We start from the raw sequence: 18,824 nt of genomic DNA on the forward strand, positions 1-18,824 counted from the left end.
ATGAATAAGTCTTTGGACTGAACTTAGTGTTACCCTTGATATATGAAAAACATCTACAATCAAATACATTCAAGATACATAGTCAAATTGTACACCAAACAACTTGACAAAGGGAGTTACTATCTTCAATACTGAGGAGGAAAGCCTATTTATTAGAAATACAATAGTCAAAAACGCTTCTACCCACAGGAACAATGGTAGATTTGCATGTAGTAACATAGTAAGTTCAGTCTCAACTATATACCAGTGTTTTCTCTCAGCAATTATTCTATTAAGGTATATTAGGACAAGAAAGGTGTGTGATAATACCATATTTATCTAGATGCTCAAGAAATCCAGCTTTGATGAACTCACCACCCCATCACATTGAAAAATCTTAATGACTTTAGAAAACTTTTTTTTCACCATTTTCTGAAACTTGAGAAAAACTTTGAAAATTTCAGATTTTTTTTCGAAGGATAAAGCCAGTGTATCTTGTATTATTATCTACAAAGAGTACATAATATCTCATGTGTTGAGTGGATTCAATAGGTGTAGGACCCCAAATATCATAATGAATTTTTAACAAAGGTTCTTTCTCAATTTTATTCTCAAGCCAAATGGTAGTTTACAACCTTTGTCCAACTGACAACTAGAGAAAACAACAGGTATTTTATTCCAACTACTAACATTAATGCAACTACTACTATTAAAAATTTTAAAATCTTTAAACTAGGATGTCCTAATCTATTATGCCAAATATTGTCTGATGTCTTCCAGTCTTGTATAGCAGTCAATGCATAGAGGTTGTTGGCTTCCAAGGCATAGGGTTCATTCCTCTTAGATCCCTTATCCTGTAGTGTCCTTGTCTTCTTGTCCTTTACAACAAAATCAGTTTCATTAAATTCAGGAGTGCAAAAGTTATCTTTTGCAATTTTGCTAACTGAGAGAAGATTCTTAGCAGTAGTAGGTACTAGAAGAACATCTTGTAATTACAAGTCTGACCTAATTATATTCCCAACATGTGTAATATCTAACTGAGATCCATTTCCAACAATGATCTTGTCATCACCTTTATAATATTTAAGGTTAGACAAAGTACCTGAATTGTTTGTCATGTGGCTAGTTGAACCTGAGTCCATTTACAAAGTATCATCACCATTTGATTTGTTCTGTATGTTCATGACATCTAGTGCTTTTGGAAGTTCATCTGCAGCCTGATAAGAGTAATCTCACCTGCAAAAACACTTAAGAGCAGTGTGGTTGTTCCTACCAAAAATTTGACATGACTCAGTTCCATTCTTCCCTTTATTCTGATCTCTATCTTAATGACCTTGATTATTCTGATTATGTGTTCTTTTTCAAGTAGGTCTAAAATCCCTACCTCTAGAATTGAAACTTTTGTTACCTCTTTTCTGAGTGTAGTGTCCTCTTCCTCTACCTCTTTCTCTAGAGACAACAGAAAATGCCATGTTTGAGTGTTATTGCGGCACTTCCTCTTCATCCTCCCTCATGTAAAAACTCCTGAGTGCATTGACCAATTGGTTTAGTGTAGGATAAGGTGCCTTACCTAGCATGACAGTTTCGAAGGTCTTGTATTTGAGATCTAGCCCTATGGAAAAGTTGATTACTTTTCTGTCCTCATCAACAAGCTTATGTATGGATGCAAATCTATCACAAATGACTTTGAACTCCTTGACATATTCATCAACTTTCTTGTTTCCCAGCCTCACACTTTGCAGTTGTTGTTTAAGCTAAATTTTTTTGTCCTTTATTGCTTAAAGATAGGCTTCTTCCAAGCATTCCCATATCTCTCTCGCAGTAGAGCAACCTACTATGAGGTACATGCTTTCTTCTATCAGTGTTCCTGAAATCCAACTCCTCAACAATACATTTTTCCCCAATCTGCAGTGTTGCTACTGCAATATCTTTCTCAGCACCTACATCCACCTCTTTTCCAGTAGTGTTTTTAGGTTGGTTATGGCTTGACCTCCTTAATAAGATAGGTTAGTCTCATAACCTGGATTAGTTGCATCATCCGTGTTCTTCAAATTAAGTAGTTTGTAGGCTTAAGCTTAATGGAACATGAAGGAATTAGATGATGAAGTGATGAGGTTGAAAGAGTATTGGTCGAGGATGTTGAGGAGACCATTAGTTAAGCTTTTGAGATTCAGAGGAAGGGAATTCAGTATTTAAGCAACCTGAAAAGCTCAAATCGTTGATGCCATCTAGAATTCTGAAGCTTAACGGAGAGAATCAAAGTATTTTATTGATGATCAAGAAGTGGAATACATGCTCCTTCTTATAAGAGTTGGATACAGTGTTGTTTTAGAGTCCTAAACAAGTTACAAGAGTCTTAACTAGAAGTTACCTTTACAAGTAGAGGTCTACTGTCACTACAATACTAAAATAGACTAAATACAACTATCTTACACTCCTAACATTCTCCATCTCTGAATGTCAATCACTTTTGTAATCATGATTCTGTTGATCATTATCTTTAGTTTGATAATTATCTTCAACAGGGATTACTTATTCTAGAATTATTGTTATTTTGCTCTTATTTCTTATTGATGTATTTTTTGTATTAAAAATATTCTAACAGACATTGCATAATTTCTTTGAAGAAGTTTTTAAAAACACCCCCACTTTATTTAGTAGAAAAATAGTTTGAGGAACATTATGAGCAGTTTTGTCTTTTTCATTGTTTTATTCCAGGATAACTAATTTTGATACTATTATTCTGCCTTCTAGTAAAGAGAGTTTATCCAGGCACTAATTACTAAAATAATCTCAATATAACTTATTCTAAAATTAGTAATTAAACAATAAACAATACAATATAACTAATTTTTATTTCAATACTATTTTTAGTTGTATATCATACTAAACTAATATTGGTTCAGATCCTTCTCTTTTGAACATGAAGATGTGTGTGTTCTCTGATATTATTTATTATCCTTACAGTGATCGGGGAATCAAGGAGAAGGTTGTAAAGAAGAACACAAAATAATGTTATGTAAATAACAATGTCACATGAACAGAGAATTTTAATAGCTTAATTGATTCGCTACATGAACTCTCACCTTATTGATGTGAATTTGATTCTCCATGTTTTAATGTACTCTCTATTTCCTATTTACCTACCCCATTTTTATTCTAGAAAAAAATACACGTGAACCAGTAAGTAATCAATCCATCGAGTAAACCTAATCCCCTAAGAACTATGACGGCTGCTCTACAAAGTAATCATCCCCTATTTGTTACTGTTGACAATAATAAACCTTTGAGTTATGAAAAGGCGTTAAGTGCTCAATTTATGGAATTGAAATTTATCCTACTAAAGGATATAGAACCAATCCCTATGAAATCAATTTAATATGAGAATGGTGTGCCCGTACTAGAATGGACGAAAGTAGAGGTTACAAGGATGAATAGGATTGAATTACTACAATATGCAATAGTGGGCAAATTTACTCAAGGATGGCCAGATTTGAAGGATTTAAGGAAAAACCTTCCAACTCAATGTGGCATCAAAGGTCATTGTAAGATTGGATTGCTAAGGTATAGACATATATTAATACGGTGTGCATTGGTGGGGAACTTTATTAAAACACTATCCAAGAATGTGTATTACATCACCAATAGGCAGGGAACATTTTTCCCCATGAGGCCACTATTTATGACCCAAAGTTTAGATGGATCAAGAAACTACACAGTTCGTTACTTGGGTTTCCTTCCCAAATCTGTTACCGACACACTATGTTAAGGAGTCATTATTTTCTCTTGCTTCAGTTGTTGGAAAGCCACTACATCTTGAAAAAACCACTATACATAAAACTAGGACAAACTATGCTAGAGTTAAGTTTAAGTTGATCTAGCGGCAGAACTACCTAAATTCATGCGTATGGTAGTAGTTGATGAAGCCATTAGAGCAAAACGTATAATGCAAGCACTTCCCATATATTGCAAATCATGCAAATTACTAGGTCTTAAAATTACATTCTAAGACTCCATGGGTGGAAGGGACCCATGGATGAACGTTTAACATACCTAGGTTGACGAATTCGTGAGAGTTCTTAGGATTTTTCTTGAGAATTGTCCTTGAATCTTGAAGGCTAGAGTTTGTTCTTGAAAGGGGACTACTTTAATTTTGAGAGAATTATGAAAATAATGAGCAAATAATGCTCTCCTTGGACTTAAATCCCGTGTTTGGACTGAATGAGGTGAAGGGAAAAGACTTAAATGCCCTTGGAAAATTAAAACTCGAAACTGGACTGGAAATCCTAATTTTGGCCATCAGCGCGACGCGGTGCAATCGCATTGCGCCACTGGAAAATGACAATCCCCATTTTTCCCAAAGGCACGACGCGGTGCTATCGCGTTGTGCTACTGGTAATAGATAATAGATAATCCTGATTTGGTACGTTGGAACGACACAGCGTCATCACGGTGCCCCACTTAACGTGAATTTGACCATTGGCGCGATGCGGTGCCAATCGCAGTGCTTCACTGGAAAAGGACAAACGTGATTTTGGCTCTCACCGCAACACGGCCTTATTGCGTTGGGCTACTATCTCTTACTAAAAGTGTCATAACTTCTCACCCGAGCATCGGATTTGGACAAAATTTGTATCGTTGAAAAGCTGATTAAATTTTCTAAAATTTGGTGGGTTTTGAGCTGGAAAATTCTCAGTAAAATAAAAGATAAGCTTATTTGAAGTTGACTATAGCAACATTCTTTTCAAAAACTCAATTGGTAAGAGATATTTTGATTCGTCTAATAGCTGGGAGTTATTTGAGGCCTTAAGATACATAACTCACTCATAAAACCACCAAAGAATTATAATGTACTTTGCATAAGCTTGAAACATGACTCTAACGTCGGTTTGGATTTTTGGGTACTACAATATCTCCCCTTTGAGAACATTTGTCCTCAAATGAGATTGGTTAAGCTGAAAGCACTGAGGAATTGAGATTACATGCCGAATATACATTATGAAATCGTGATTACATGACTGGTTCTGAAACATGACACATGATTGAACTGGTTCTGTGAATGCATGACTGGCATGAGAATGATATGTAACTAAAACTGAGCATGGAAAAGTGAAATTCTAAGAAGATTGCTACCTTAAGCTGAGTCTAAGTTTGCGGAGAAAAGATAAGAGTACTTGGTCTGCATATCTTCTTCTGCCACCCAAGTGGCTCCCTCAACGAACCAATTTCGCCAAAGAACCTTGACTAGGGGAACTTTTTTGTTCCTTAATCTACGAATCTGGTGATCAAGGATCTCAATTGGAATTTCTTCATAATAAAGGTTGTTCTGAACATCTACGCTTTCTAAGGGAACAACTACAACAGGGTCACCAATACACTTCTTCAACATAGAGATATTGAAAACTGGTGTACTGATGCTAAGTCTGCAAGCAACTCAAGGTCATAAGCCACCTTTCCGAAATGGCTCAAAACTCTGTAAGGGCCAACATATCAGGGACTAAGCTTCCCTATCTTACCAAACCTTTTTACTCCCTTCATGAGAGATATCTTTAGATATACGAAGTCACCAATCTTAAACTCAAGATCCTTTCTTCTCATATCTGCATAAGATTTCTGTCAACTTTAGGCTGCCTTAATCTTTCCCCGAATTAGCTGAACTTTCTCTAAAGCATCAAATACTAAATCAGGCCCAATCAAAGTGGTTTCACCCATCTCAAACCAACCAATTAGATATCTACACCTCCTTTCATATAGAGCCTCAAACGGAGCCATCTGAATACTAGAATGATAGATATTATTAAATGCGAATTCAATCAATGGCAAGTGGTCATCCCAACTGCCCTTAAAGTCAACAACACACGCTCTCAATATATCCTCAAGGGTTTGAATGGTCCTCTCTGCCTGACCATATGTCTGAGGGTGAAAGGCTGTACTGAGGTAAACTTGGATGCCAAGACCTTTCTGTAAAGTTTTCCAAAAGTGAGAGGTAAATTGAGTACCTCTATCTGAAATGACAGACAACGAAATATCATACAACCTAACCAACTCTCTAATATAGAGTTGGCATAGTTCTCAACTGAATAAAAAATATGGACTGGTAAGAAATGAGCAGATTTGGTCATCATATCCACAATGACCCAAATCAAATTATGCTGATGATGAGTACGAGTCAAACCTGTCACAAAATCCATGTTCACTTCCCCCCACTTCCAAGTGGGAATACTGAACTCCTGTATAGACCCACTAGGCTTCTGATGCTCAATCTTATCCTATTGGCAAGTGGAGCACTTAGGTACAAACTCTGTAATATCCCTCTTCATAACACTCCACCAATAGATTTCTCGCAGATCACGATACATATTCGTGGCCCCTGATTAGAGTAACGCCCACCATGCACTTTTACAAGAATTCCCTGTCTCAACTCATCAACACACAGCACACACAGTCTACCCTGGAAATGCAACACATCATCTCTTCCATGGGAGGAAACCTCTACTTTCTGATCTCTGACTGACTCTTTCAGCTTTACCACACTAGGATCCCTATCCTATTTTTCGTTCACTTCGGCAACCAAAGAAAATTCTGAACTATTCTAAACCTAAATGCTACCCTCTGCTGAATCAACCAAACGAACACCTAATCTGGCAAGCTGATGAACTTCCCTAACTAACTTTCTTATCATTCTCCACATGAGCAACATTACCCATAGACAATCTACTTAGGGCATCTGCCACTACACTGGCCTTGCCCCGGTGATATAAACACTCATATCATAATCTTTCAACAATTCTAACTATCTCCTCTAATGCAAATTCAAATTCTTTTACAAAAACACATACTGCAAGCTTTTGTGATCTGTGAACACATCAATATGCATATCATACAAAATGCCTCCAAATCATTAAGGCAAAACAACAGTTGTTAGTTCAACATCATGGGTAGGTTAATTCTTTTCATGGGGCTTAAGTTATCTAGAGGCATAGGCCAAAACCCTACCCCTCTACATCAAAACACACCCCAAACCACCTCTGGAAGCTTCACAGTACACAACAAACCCATCTTAACCATCCGTTAATATCAAAATGGGGTTATGGTGAGTCGAGTCTTCAACTCCTGAAAACTCTTCTCATAAGAATCTGACCACTGAAACTTAACTTTCTTCTGAGTTAATCTGGACATGAGGGGCTCAATAGATGAAAACCTTTCAACAAACCACCGGTAATAGCTAGCCAAACCCAATAAACTTTTGATATTTGATGGAAAGATGGGTCTGGGCTAGTTTCTCACCGCTTCAGTCTTTTGAGAATCAACTCTAATGACATCACCGAAAATAATATGGCCAAGAAAAGCTACTGATCTTATCCAAAATTTGCACTTACTGAATTTAGTGAACAACTAATGGGATTTAAGAGTCTGCAATACTATTTTGAAATAGTCTGCATGATCATTTTCGTTAAGGGAGTAGACAAGAATGTCATCAATGAAGACTATGATAAACATGTCAAGGTACTGCTTGAACACTCGATTTATCAAGTCCATAAAGGCTATTGGGGCATTGGTGAGACCAAAGGACATGACTAGAAACTAGAAATGACTATATCGGATTCTGAAAGCTGTTTTTGAAATTTCACATTCTCTGACTCTGAGCTGATGATAGCCGGATCTGAGGTCTATCTTAGAAAAATAACAGGTACCCTGAAGGTGGTCGAACAAGTCAATGATTCACGGAAGTGGGTACTTGTTCTTGATTGTGACATTATTCAACTGACGGTAGTCGATACACATTCTAAGAGAACTGTCTTTCTTATGCCCGAACAAAACTGGTATGCCCCATGGGGAAACACTAGGCCTAATAAATCCCTTATCTAGGAGATCTTTCAACTATTCCTTCAACTCTTTAAGTTTGGCTGGAGCTATTCTGTATGTCAGAATAGAGATAGGCTGAGTATCTGGAAGAAGGTCTATTCCAAAGTTGATTTCCCTTTCGGGAGAAACTCCGAGAAGATATCCAGGGAACACATCTAGAAATTCCCTCACTACTAAAATTGACTCAAGATTAGAAGTCTCGGAATTAGAGTACTCAACTAGTACAAGAAGATAAATATACCCCTTGAATATCATTTTCCTCGCTCTAAGGTATGAAATAAGTTGACCCCTAAGTGTTGTAATACTACCCCTCTATTCAAGGACTGGTTCACTTGAAAACTAAAAATGAACTACTCTGATTCTGCAATCCACTAAAGCATAACATGAATGGAGCCAATCCACGCTGAGAATGGCATCAAAATTGATCATCTCTAACTCTACAAGGTCTACTGAAGTAACTTTCTGAGATACTGTAATCGGGTAGTTCCTGTATACCTGATGGGCTACAATAGATTTGTCCACTGGGATAGACACTGAGAAAGGCTCTATTAATATTTTGGGACTGACTCCAAAGTTGACGGCTATATAAGGGGTTACAAAAGGAAGAGAAGTTTGAGGGTCTAGTAAAGCATAAACACATAAATGAAAGACTTGTAACATACTAGTAACCACATCAGGAGAACTTTCTTGATCCTGTCAGGACTAAAATGCATACAATCTATTTGGACACTGACCATTGGTGGCACTGGAAGTGGCACCCTGCTGAGTCGAGTTATCAAATGGAACTGAGGGATGACTAGACTAACCCTACTGACCACTCTTTGGGTAATCCATGACTCTGTAGCCTGGCTTGCCACACCCAAAACATACATCACTTCCAGCTCTACAAACACCCTGATGGTTCCTACCATATTTCTAGCAAAGAGGATTTGTACGCTAACTGTTTACACTTTCTTGGGACTTAAAGCCTGGCGCCCTATCTCGATTGTCATTTCTAAACTTTGGTAAAGGGGCACTAGCGGAAGATGGGGCAGGAACTAAAGATTTCTGATGGAACTGAGAACGGTTACCATCTTCTAACTTTGGCTAAGTAAAATTAAAGCTACATGTTCTAGCCCTCTTATTCTCTCTTCTTCACCTTAAGCTTCTGCTCCTCAATCTGTTAGGCATTGATCATAAGCCTAGATATGTCCATCTCCTTAATTAACATCATAGTCCTACAATCTTTGACCACACTGTCAGATACCCCAAACATGAACTTGCTCATCCTAGACTTGTTATCAGCCACCACATGAAGAGCATGCCTATCTAACTAAGTAAACTTAAAGGAATACTCCTTCACACTCATGTTGCCCTATCTCAAGTTGATAAACTCTAACATGTTGTCTTCCCTCAACTCCAATGGGAAGAATCTATCTAAGAAGGTTGTAGCAATCTACTCCTAATCTATAGGCCCTGCATCTGCGCCTCTATCCTCTTTCCACTACTTGAACCAGGTATAGGCTATATCCTACAGTTGGTAAGCAACCAATTCAGCACTCTCACTAGAAGTTACACCTATAATATTTGTTACCTTCTAGACCATGTCTAGGAATTCTTATAGGTCCTCTTTAGATTTAAATCTTGAAAATAGAGGAAGATTCATTCTGGTAAAGTCCCAAATCCTAGTTGCGGTAGCATTAGCCACTGGGTTAACCAAAACAGCGGTTGGCTAAACATTTTGAGCCGCTATAGAGTGAACTAGAGTAGTGAATGTAGCTCTAAACTCTGCATAAAAAACATGCTCGTTCAGGGGATCTTCCTGAACGGGCGAAAGTGCTGGATGGTTTACATTTCTTCTTTCATTTGTCTTTCTGGGAGACATGTTTTGTAAATAGAAGGAAAAGTATATTAGACTGAGAAATTAACACGAGCTCATACTCTATCGCATGACATGAACACTGAAAGAAGGGGAACTTTTCTTAAAATGCCTCGTAGCCTCTTGTCCATAAGTAGGGCGCACTTCACACCCATGCACAAGACTCTACTTGACCTAGCTTTCAGACTTCCTAGGATACTTTAAAACCTTAGGCTCTGATACTAAGTTTGTCACTCCCCGAGAGTACACCCTGGGCGCCACACGGTGCTTACAGTCTTGAGGGACCACAAGCTAACCCATGAGCTGGTACCTACGGTGAGCACAGAATAAAACTAATAACAAAGATCATATGCAGAATTTAATTGAGGAATGACATAAGGTTTTAAATCATAGTCCTGATAAAGTCTGTAAAATAAATCTGAGAATATTGATAAAACATCTGATAATAACAACTAAAAACTGAAGACTGACTAATTGTCTGTACTAGTCTGAAAAGCCTCTACTGCCTGACTATGAAGCTAATGGGACAAACCCTCAACTAACTTTGACTGAACGGAAAAATATTGAAAACTGATGAAATAACTGAGATAAATAAACCACGTTCTCAAAATATGAGGACTCACCACTGCTACGACTGATAAGCTAGAACGTCTATGCACCATCTGGGAACTGAGCGTCTGAACCTATGATATGATACATCATAGCATAAGAAACGAGTATACAATCAATACTTTGAATGTACTGGTATGCTAAATGAGGTAGGCTGATATATATAGTTTCATGTACTGGAGTTATAACTGACTAAACAAATAGCATAAAGTACTGAATAGTATGTATAAAATTTGTAAATACTGAAAATGCATGACCAAGCATAAAATATATTCTGGATATAGTTTGTAGTCTAAAATACTGAAATTCGATAACTGAATAACTGATATCTGTATGCTATGGCCAAGCAAAACTGAAACTGAATTACTAAGCTGATTACTGGACTGAGACTATGGGAGCTATCATTTAACTAACATGCCCCAATAAGCAATTTGGGGTCCAACATATGACCCCAGTTAGAAGGGTGTCAGTACCATGCCACGGATACTAACAATGGTTGTGTGGATCCACTAAAGTGTTGTCCCGAAGGACTAAGGGTTACCCTCAACTGGAAGGTGCCCTTATGAGATCAACCCTCAACTGGCAAGTTAACATCTCAACCTATGTTGGCTACATAGTTATGGAACGCAGGGACTACCTCTAAAGGTCACACCCTCAACTGGCAGGTAAGCCCCCATCCCTGGGTTCGCTCGGTGCTAAATCCCAACTGAACTGACTCGGAATACTGAACTATTCTATGTTTAACTGGTTATGATAACTGTCTGAACTAATGGCACTCATGATTTATTTGGAACTATTCTGAAGGTACTGAGACTAAGTAAACTGCTATGTTTTCGGGTATTCATGACATGAACTTTAAGGACAAGACATGAACACAATTATTCAAAATTCATTCTTGTAGGCATTTCATCAAATACTTAATATTCATAGTTTAAGCTAAGAATGGGAATAGTTTAAAGCTTGTAGTAATAGCATGATGTCAACATCAACATTACAAATTATAATTTAAATCAGCGAATAACATTATTCAAACGTATGGAGTTTAATAACAACAACAATATCATGTAAACATGGTATAAAATTAAGATTCATAAGGATTCGTGGTTAAAAATCATAACTTGTAAAAGATCAGGACTTTGAATTTAAAATTAGATTCTTGGACTCCATGGATAGAAAGGACCCATGAATGAACATTTAACATACCTGGGTTAATGAATTCATGAGAGTTCTTGGGGTTTTTCTTGAGAATTATCTTTGAATCTTGAAGGCTAGAGTTTGTTTTTGAAAGAGGGATACTTTAATTTTGAGAGAATTATGAAAATAATGAGCAAATAATGCTCTCTTGGGACTTAAATCCCGTGTTTGGACTGAATGAGATGAACGAAAAGGACTTAAATGCCCTTGGAAAATTAAAACTCAGAACTGGACTGGAAATCTCAATTTTGGCTTTTGGCGTGATGCAGTGCAATCACGTTGTGCCACTAGAAAATGACAATCCCTATTTTTTCCAACAGCGTGATGCGGTGCCATCGCGTTGCGCCACTAGAAATGGACAATCCCAATTTGGCATCTTGGCGCGATGCGACATCATCGCGGTGCCCCACTGAATGTTAATTTAACCCTTGGCACAATGTGGTGCTTCATTGGAAAAGAACGAACATGATTTTGGCCTTATCACGTTTGGATACTATCTCTTACTAAAAGTGCCATAACTTCTCACTCGAGTATCGGATTTGGGAGAAATTGGTATCGTTGAAAAGCTGATTCAATTTGCTAAAATTTGGTGGGTCTTGACCAGGAAAATTCTCAGTATAATAAAAGATGAGCTCTTTTGAAGTTGACTATAGCAACATTCTTTTTAAAAACTCAATCGTTAAGAGACATTTTGATTCGTCTAATAGCTAAGAGTTTTTTGAGGCCTTAAGATACATCAAACTCACTTATAAAACCGCCAAAGAATTATAATGTACTTTGCATGAGCTTGAAACATGGATCTAATATAAATTTAAATTTTTGGGGTATTATAATTACATCCTAACCTGAGGAATTATTACAAGAAGGAAGAAGAAGAGAAAATTGCATAAGTAAATGAAATTAATAATCAGGAAGTAGTAGCAGTTCCAACACAGGCTGTCATTAACCTGTATCCTCCAAGAACTCTCTCAAGCGGCAAAGTGTTGGGTGATCCAGATGCATGGGCAATTGCAGAGATGAAAAAGTCTACAAATGACAAGAAGATAATTAGTAATACTGGCAATAATCAAAGGAAGGAAGCAATTCTAACTTTAAATAAATTTGATTCATTGCAACATGAGACAGCTGAGGTTAAAAAGCAAGTCACACAAACTCCACCAAGATATCATAATAATATCAATTTGCTGAAGCGACAGAAGAGTAGTACTAAAAATTAGGTCATGAAGATATTTCATTGTTTTGCATGGGGTGACAGAGTTAAAAATGAGATGAGAAAGCAAGAGGAGCAGGATTATATGCAATAATTGGAATAAGAATTCATGCATATTTATACATACAAAAAGGAGAATGAGAATTGCTCTAATCAGCAGCAACACAAGGACTTCACAGGATCTTAAAGTCATACAATAGGATAAAAAATGTAGACTTGTAGTAGCAACCACAGTGAAGGAGGTGGAGAAAGGAAGAATGGAGGCACAACCAAAAGATAAGGAGGAGGTGCAAAGAAAATCACCAGATCACAGTCCTATCCTAACAGTTGAATATTCACAAAGTAGAGATGAGGAACAAGGAAATCAAAGGGTAACAGATGAGGGGTTTTTGCAGATTCAGCCAATTCAGAATTATTTAGAGGTTATTTACCACAAACCATTACATATGGTCAACTCAAAAGCTGAGATGTTAAAGGATGGAAATATGGTGCCTAAGACAAAGCTCTTAACAGATATCTCTCAAGGTATGGTGCTGATTTTAGGTATAGTTTACAGAAGCAACGTCTAGCTGTTATCAGTCCAAATTCTTCTATTAATACTCTGCATGAGTTAGTTTCCCATAAAGTGTTGGAAGATGACAATTGAAATGATAAGATAATGGATGGAGTGATTCCAGAAGATGATAATGAAGAAATTACTTATTCAGTATTGAAGGATACAGGATTGTCAACTATAACACACCCGAAAGGGAAGAAATCAAAAAGTAACATAGATAGTATTAGGCATACTAGAAAAGTGCCTAAAAGAAGTACAAGAGCTAATTATAAATGATTTGTAAAGAAATTTTTTGGAACATAAGGTCTATGAGAACTCAACATGTTTTTCACAGAGTTCAGATGTTCCACAGACATCAAAAATTCTTTAATATATCTTTGATGGAGCCTTTCCAAGAGTATTCTCAGATTCAAAGATATAAAAGGAGGTTAGGTATCAAATATGCTAACTACAATCAAAATGATAAAATCTGAATTTTTATTCAAGATAATATCCAGATTACTGTTTTATTAGATACTGATCAACAATTGTCCGCTCAACTCAAATATTTGGATGGGAGGACTATTGTTACTGCTGCAGTATATGCAAAGTGTACTGCATAAGAGAGGATGAGTTTATGGAATGATACTTACACTAATAGTAATAATTTGAATATGTCATGGGTCATTGGTGGAGATTTTAATATAATTCTAAATGATGAGGAGAAAATTGGTGGATTATCAGTTTATCCATAAGAATATGAAGACTTTGCTTTTTGTGTAAATTCTTGTGCGTTATTTGATACCAAATTTAAAGAAAGTTCTTTTACTTGGTGGAATGATAGAGCAACTGGGGATTGTATTTTTAAAAGAATTGACAAGGTTATAATTAACTAGGAATAGTTGGGTTATTTTATTCGTGTGGAGGTGGTATATTTAGCAGGAACAGGGTCAGATCATACCCCATTATTGCTACAATGTGGAGGCCAACAGGTCCATACTATTAAGCCTTTTAAGTTCTTATCATTCTGGACAGAAGCTGAAGATTTTTAGAATGTGGTGCAAGCCAATTGGAGATCAGATGAGACAGAAGATTATTTTACAAGGTAAAGCAGAAAATGAAAAACACTAAAATTGCTTTATCTAAATGGAGTAAAGAAAAGTTTGGTAACATTTTCAAATAACTGATTATAAAGGAGGAAATATAAGGATTCGAGTTATCTATGTTAAAAGAGATCTCTGTTAGGGTAACTGAGGCTGATAATGAGTTGTTGAATGTTATGACCACAGAGGAAGAAATCAAGAAAGTGGTGTTTGAATTGAATGGAGATAGTGCTAGTGGACCTGATGATTTCATAGGTAAATTTTATCAGTCTTGTTGGAATATTGTAAAGACAAACATAATAGAAGTGGTTAAGAGCTGTTTTGGAAGGATCTACCTTGTCTAAGTCAATTACTCATACTAATATGGTGTTAGTGCCCAAAACAGAAAATGTTCCCATATTCTCTGACTTAAGATAAATTAGTTTGAGTAATTTCTTAAATAAAGTTATCTCTAGAGTAATTCATGATAGATTGGAGGGTATTTTGCCTAGAACCATATCACAAAATCAATCAGGTTTTGTGAAAGGCAGAAACATTACTGACAATGTATTGCTAGCTCAAGAGATTATTGGTGATATAAGGAAAAGGGGAAAGCCTTCCAATGTGGTTATCAAATTGGATATGGCAAAGACTTATGATAGAGTTTACTGGAGATTCCTAGTTAAGGTACTGGAAGCTATGGGTTTTAACTCATTAATGGTGGATAAGATCTGGAGATTGGTAGCCAATAATTGATATTCGGTACTTATTAATGGTCAGACACATTATCTTTTTCATTCAACAAGAGGAGTGAAGCAAGGAGATCCTTTATCTCCGACACTATTCATTTTAGATGCTGAGGTACTTTCATTATTTTTAAATAAATTATTTTTAACAAGGATTTTAAAGGTTTTAAAATGCCTAAATGGAGTGATAGTATCAATCATCTAACTTATGCTGATGATACTATTTTTTTTTGTTCGGCTGATAAAAGGTCTTAGGAATTGATTATAAATACTTTAAATGAGTATGAACTTCAGTTTGTCCATAAGATAAACAAACAAAAAAGTTTCTTTTTTGTTTATCACAAAACTGTTGGCTCAATTATGCAAATGGTAGAAGATATTACTGATTTCAGTAAATGAAAATTTCCAATGATATACCTTGGATGTCCAATTGGACATACAAGGAAAAGAAAAATTCACTTTGCAGAGTTACTTAAAAAAGTTCAGAATAAGCTCCAAACTTAGAAAGGCAAACTTGTATCTTTTGGAGGTAAAAAGGTATTGAGTAATAATATTCTTCAGAGTATTTCCGTCTATTTATTATATGCAGTTGTTCCTCTTAAATGTGTTATTCATGACCTACATAAAGTCTTTGCAAGATTTTTGTGGAACTTTAAAGAGGGGGGAAGGAATAGACATTGATTAGCATAGTCTGAAGTTTGTTTTCCTATAAATGAAGGTAGTCTGGGCTATAGATCTTTATTTGATGTTTCTAAAGATTTGTTTGCCAGGTTATGGTGAAATTTTAGGACAAAGAAATCAATTTTGGGCCAACTTCATGTGGTTTAAATACTGCAAGAGACAAAGGCCTCAAATAATGGAGTAAAGAGGAGGGTCTCAGACTTGGAAATATATGATAGAAGTAAGGATTTTTTTTAATCAAAAAAATTGATAGGAACCTAGAAAATGGAGTGCTAGTAATTGGTTTTACAATTGGGCTCAACTAGGGGCTTTGCACTATGTTCTTCTTGTTACAGATAGATATAATGAGGGATTAGAAGAGGTCAGCCAATTATGGACAAATTCAAGATGGAAGGAATCTCTGTTACAGCAACTGATGCCTAATGAGATTTTTTTCCCACATTGTAAACAACATAAGTGTAACTCCTGCTTCAAAAGACTGAGACAAGGCATGGTGGACTCTTTCTAGTGCAGGTGACTTCACAGTTGCTAGTGCTTGGAATTTGGTTAGGGAGGAAAGGAGAAAATAGGACTTTTTTCTAACATTTGGGTTAAGTGGCTTCCATATAAAATAGCTTTTTTAATGTGGAGGGTGTGCAAGAAGAGAATTCCAGTAGGGGAGGTTCTAATACAAATAAAGATGGTGGAGAATGCTATTTATTGCTGTTGTGGTGATGCACAAGTAGAAACTTTTCAACACTTTTTTGTGACTGTCTAGACACAACAAAGGTATGGAATACTTTGGTACAAGCAGCTGGAATAACTGGTCTATTTATTCAGTTAAAGAGTATATTTTTTAAATGGTGGCTAGCAGAATGTACTCCAAAACTGAAAATTATTTTTGAAGTTATTCTACCTATGATGGTATGGCATGTGTGGAAAAAAAAGAATGTAATCTATCACGGGGGGAATGTCTATTCAGAGTATGATAGCTGAGCATAATAGGAACATTCATAATTTTGCTACTTTGACTTTTCCTTGAATGAAAAATATTCCTAAAAATTGGCCTTTGCTAGTTCAGATTTTTGTGGAATATACTCCTGTACAGGTCACTAAGGCAGTCAGATGGACTAAACCTAATAGGGGAAGCTTTAAATGTAATTCAGATGGTTTCTGTAAAGGCAATCCTGGACATATGTCTAGTACTTTCTGCATCAGGAATGAGGAAAGTGGTTTTATACATACTGAAACTACGTTAGTTGGAGAGGGATCTATTTTACAAGCAGAAGCAAAAGCTATGAGAAATGGCTTAGAGTGCTGTATATTTAATTCTCGCATTCCAATTACAATGAAAACCAATTCTCTTACTCTCAAAATGGTTCTGGATCAGTCATGAAAAATTCCTTGAAATATTTCTTTGGACATTGGGAGAATTAATGAATTAAGGAAACAATATCCAGGGATGGTGGAGATAGTTCATATTCTGAGAGAAGGAAATGGCCTGACAGATTTTTTTGCTAACCAGATTTTTTTGGATACAGGAATAGATTCTATAAGTTATTCTAATTTACAGGATGTACCAAATGCAGGAAAAATAATAAACAGCATGGAGAAAAATGAAATCCCACATTTACGGATAAGGAAGCACCAAAACAGGTTCTTTCATTAGTGACAATAGAAATTGAGTTAAGAGTAACAGAACAAAAGGCAGATACCTGGTAGAGTAACTGAAATTGAAAGATTGAATCCCTGAACAGTGGTATTAGCACCTTGAGGTGCTCATTCTGTTAAGCGAAAAGATTAATCAATTTTAGTTAAACAAAATGAGGATAAGAGAGAAATGACAAGCTGAAGATACCGAGGTTTTAGATCTACAAAATTGATAGTGTTTGAAGTTGAAGGAGTCTTCACTGAGTCAGATACACGGGACTTGTGAGAATTTTTTGAGTTTCCATGGTGTTATCTACTTGAGCTTCAAACGGATTGACTTTGAATCTAGCTAGTTGGATGTTCGAGCTTTTGATTTCTTTGTTTGCTTGGGTTACGACTTTAACAAGCTTTATTGGAGCTCAATGAGCTATGTTTCAGCAGCTGAGGACGGTGATGAAAATCGGCGACCAGCTATGGAAACAACGAAGAAGATGAACAGTTGAAGGAGTGACCAATGGCTTTCCTTATTTGTCTACTAGAAGTTTCCTAAGTAGATTTATGTCGGATTTTTGTTATTAGACTTGGGCCAATCGGATTTTATCCAATTTGCATATTTGTTAATAAATGGCTTTCTGGGCGGCTTTTTAATTAAAAAAAAAAAATCAATCCTTCGAGTAGCGAACATCATTTTGATGTCGAAAGTTAGAGACGGTGGCAAAAATAGTCCTTTGACTCTGCAAATAGGTTTCAAATAATCTCTTAAATATGTTTTTGATTAATTTTGATATTTCAAGTCTACTAAAAAATGAGTACTTTTTAATTTTTCCTTAAATATTTATCGAGTAAAAATCATTTACATTACTCAACTTTATTTTAAAATCAAAACTCCCTCTCAAATTTGAAAAATAATTAATTTTTCTTTTTTTTTCTAATTAATTTTTTTTAAATATATATTATACCCTTGAATTATCGGTCACTAATTTTCAAAGTTGAGGAGGGAGAGGAGGGGGAAAGGGGGAAGGACGAAAGGAGGTTTGATTTTTATATCAAAGTTGAAGGGGTAAAACAATTTTCACCCAATGTTTGACAAATTTTTTTTGGCTAGATTTTATTTTTGTTTTTATTTTTATTTTTATTTTTATTTTATTTAAACTCAAGCCTTCATTGATCATTGGTGTGAAAAAGATAGAAGTTGTTGGCAATCCAAAACTGTTTTCTAGATCATTGAGATGGGGCTAGCATAAATGGACTAATCCTAACCAAAAAAAGCCTAAGTGGCCAGAATCTCTAACGGGGTCATAAATAATGTTGCTGTACTTTATTTGTTTGATAGTAAGGATTCGTTTGGTACATGGATTAAATTAATGTGAAAGTATAATTTTAAGATTATAATTCTTGGATTAATTTATACCACATGGGAGGTAGTATAAAAAAA

At 36.0% G+C, this 18,824-nt stretch overlaps 1 long non-coding RNA gene across 1 annotated transcript; it reads right to left on the minus strand.

Annotated features, from left to right (window-relative positions):
* Positions 1-519: 519 nt before the first annotated feature.
* LOC107878311 lies at positions 520-18,186 on the minus strand. Its single transcript, XR_001676818.2, has 6 exons — positions 17,598-18,186; positions 17,455-17,523; positions 12,454-12,532; positions 10,327-10,386; positions 1,082-1,215; positions 520-857 (listed from the first exon to the last, which is right to left on the minus strand). It is a non-coding gene; the product is annotated as an uncharacterized LOC107878311 (long non-coding RNA).
* Between the last annotated feature and the right edge of the window lie 638 nt (positions 18,187-18,824).

The sequence above is a fragment of the Capsicum annuum genome, chromosome 7, assembly GCF_002878395.1.
Source record: "Capsicum annuum cultivar UCD-10X-F1 chromosome 7, UCD10Xv1.1, whole genome shotgun sequence".
NCBI classification, from domain to species: Eukaryota; Viridiplantae; Streptophyta; class Magnoliopsida; order Solanales; family Solanaceae; genus Capsicum; species Capsicum annuum.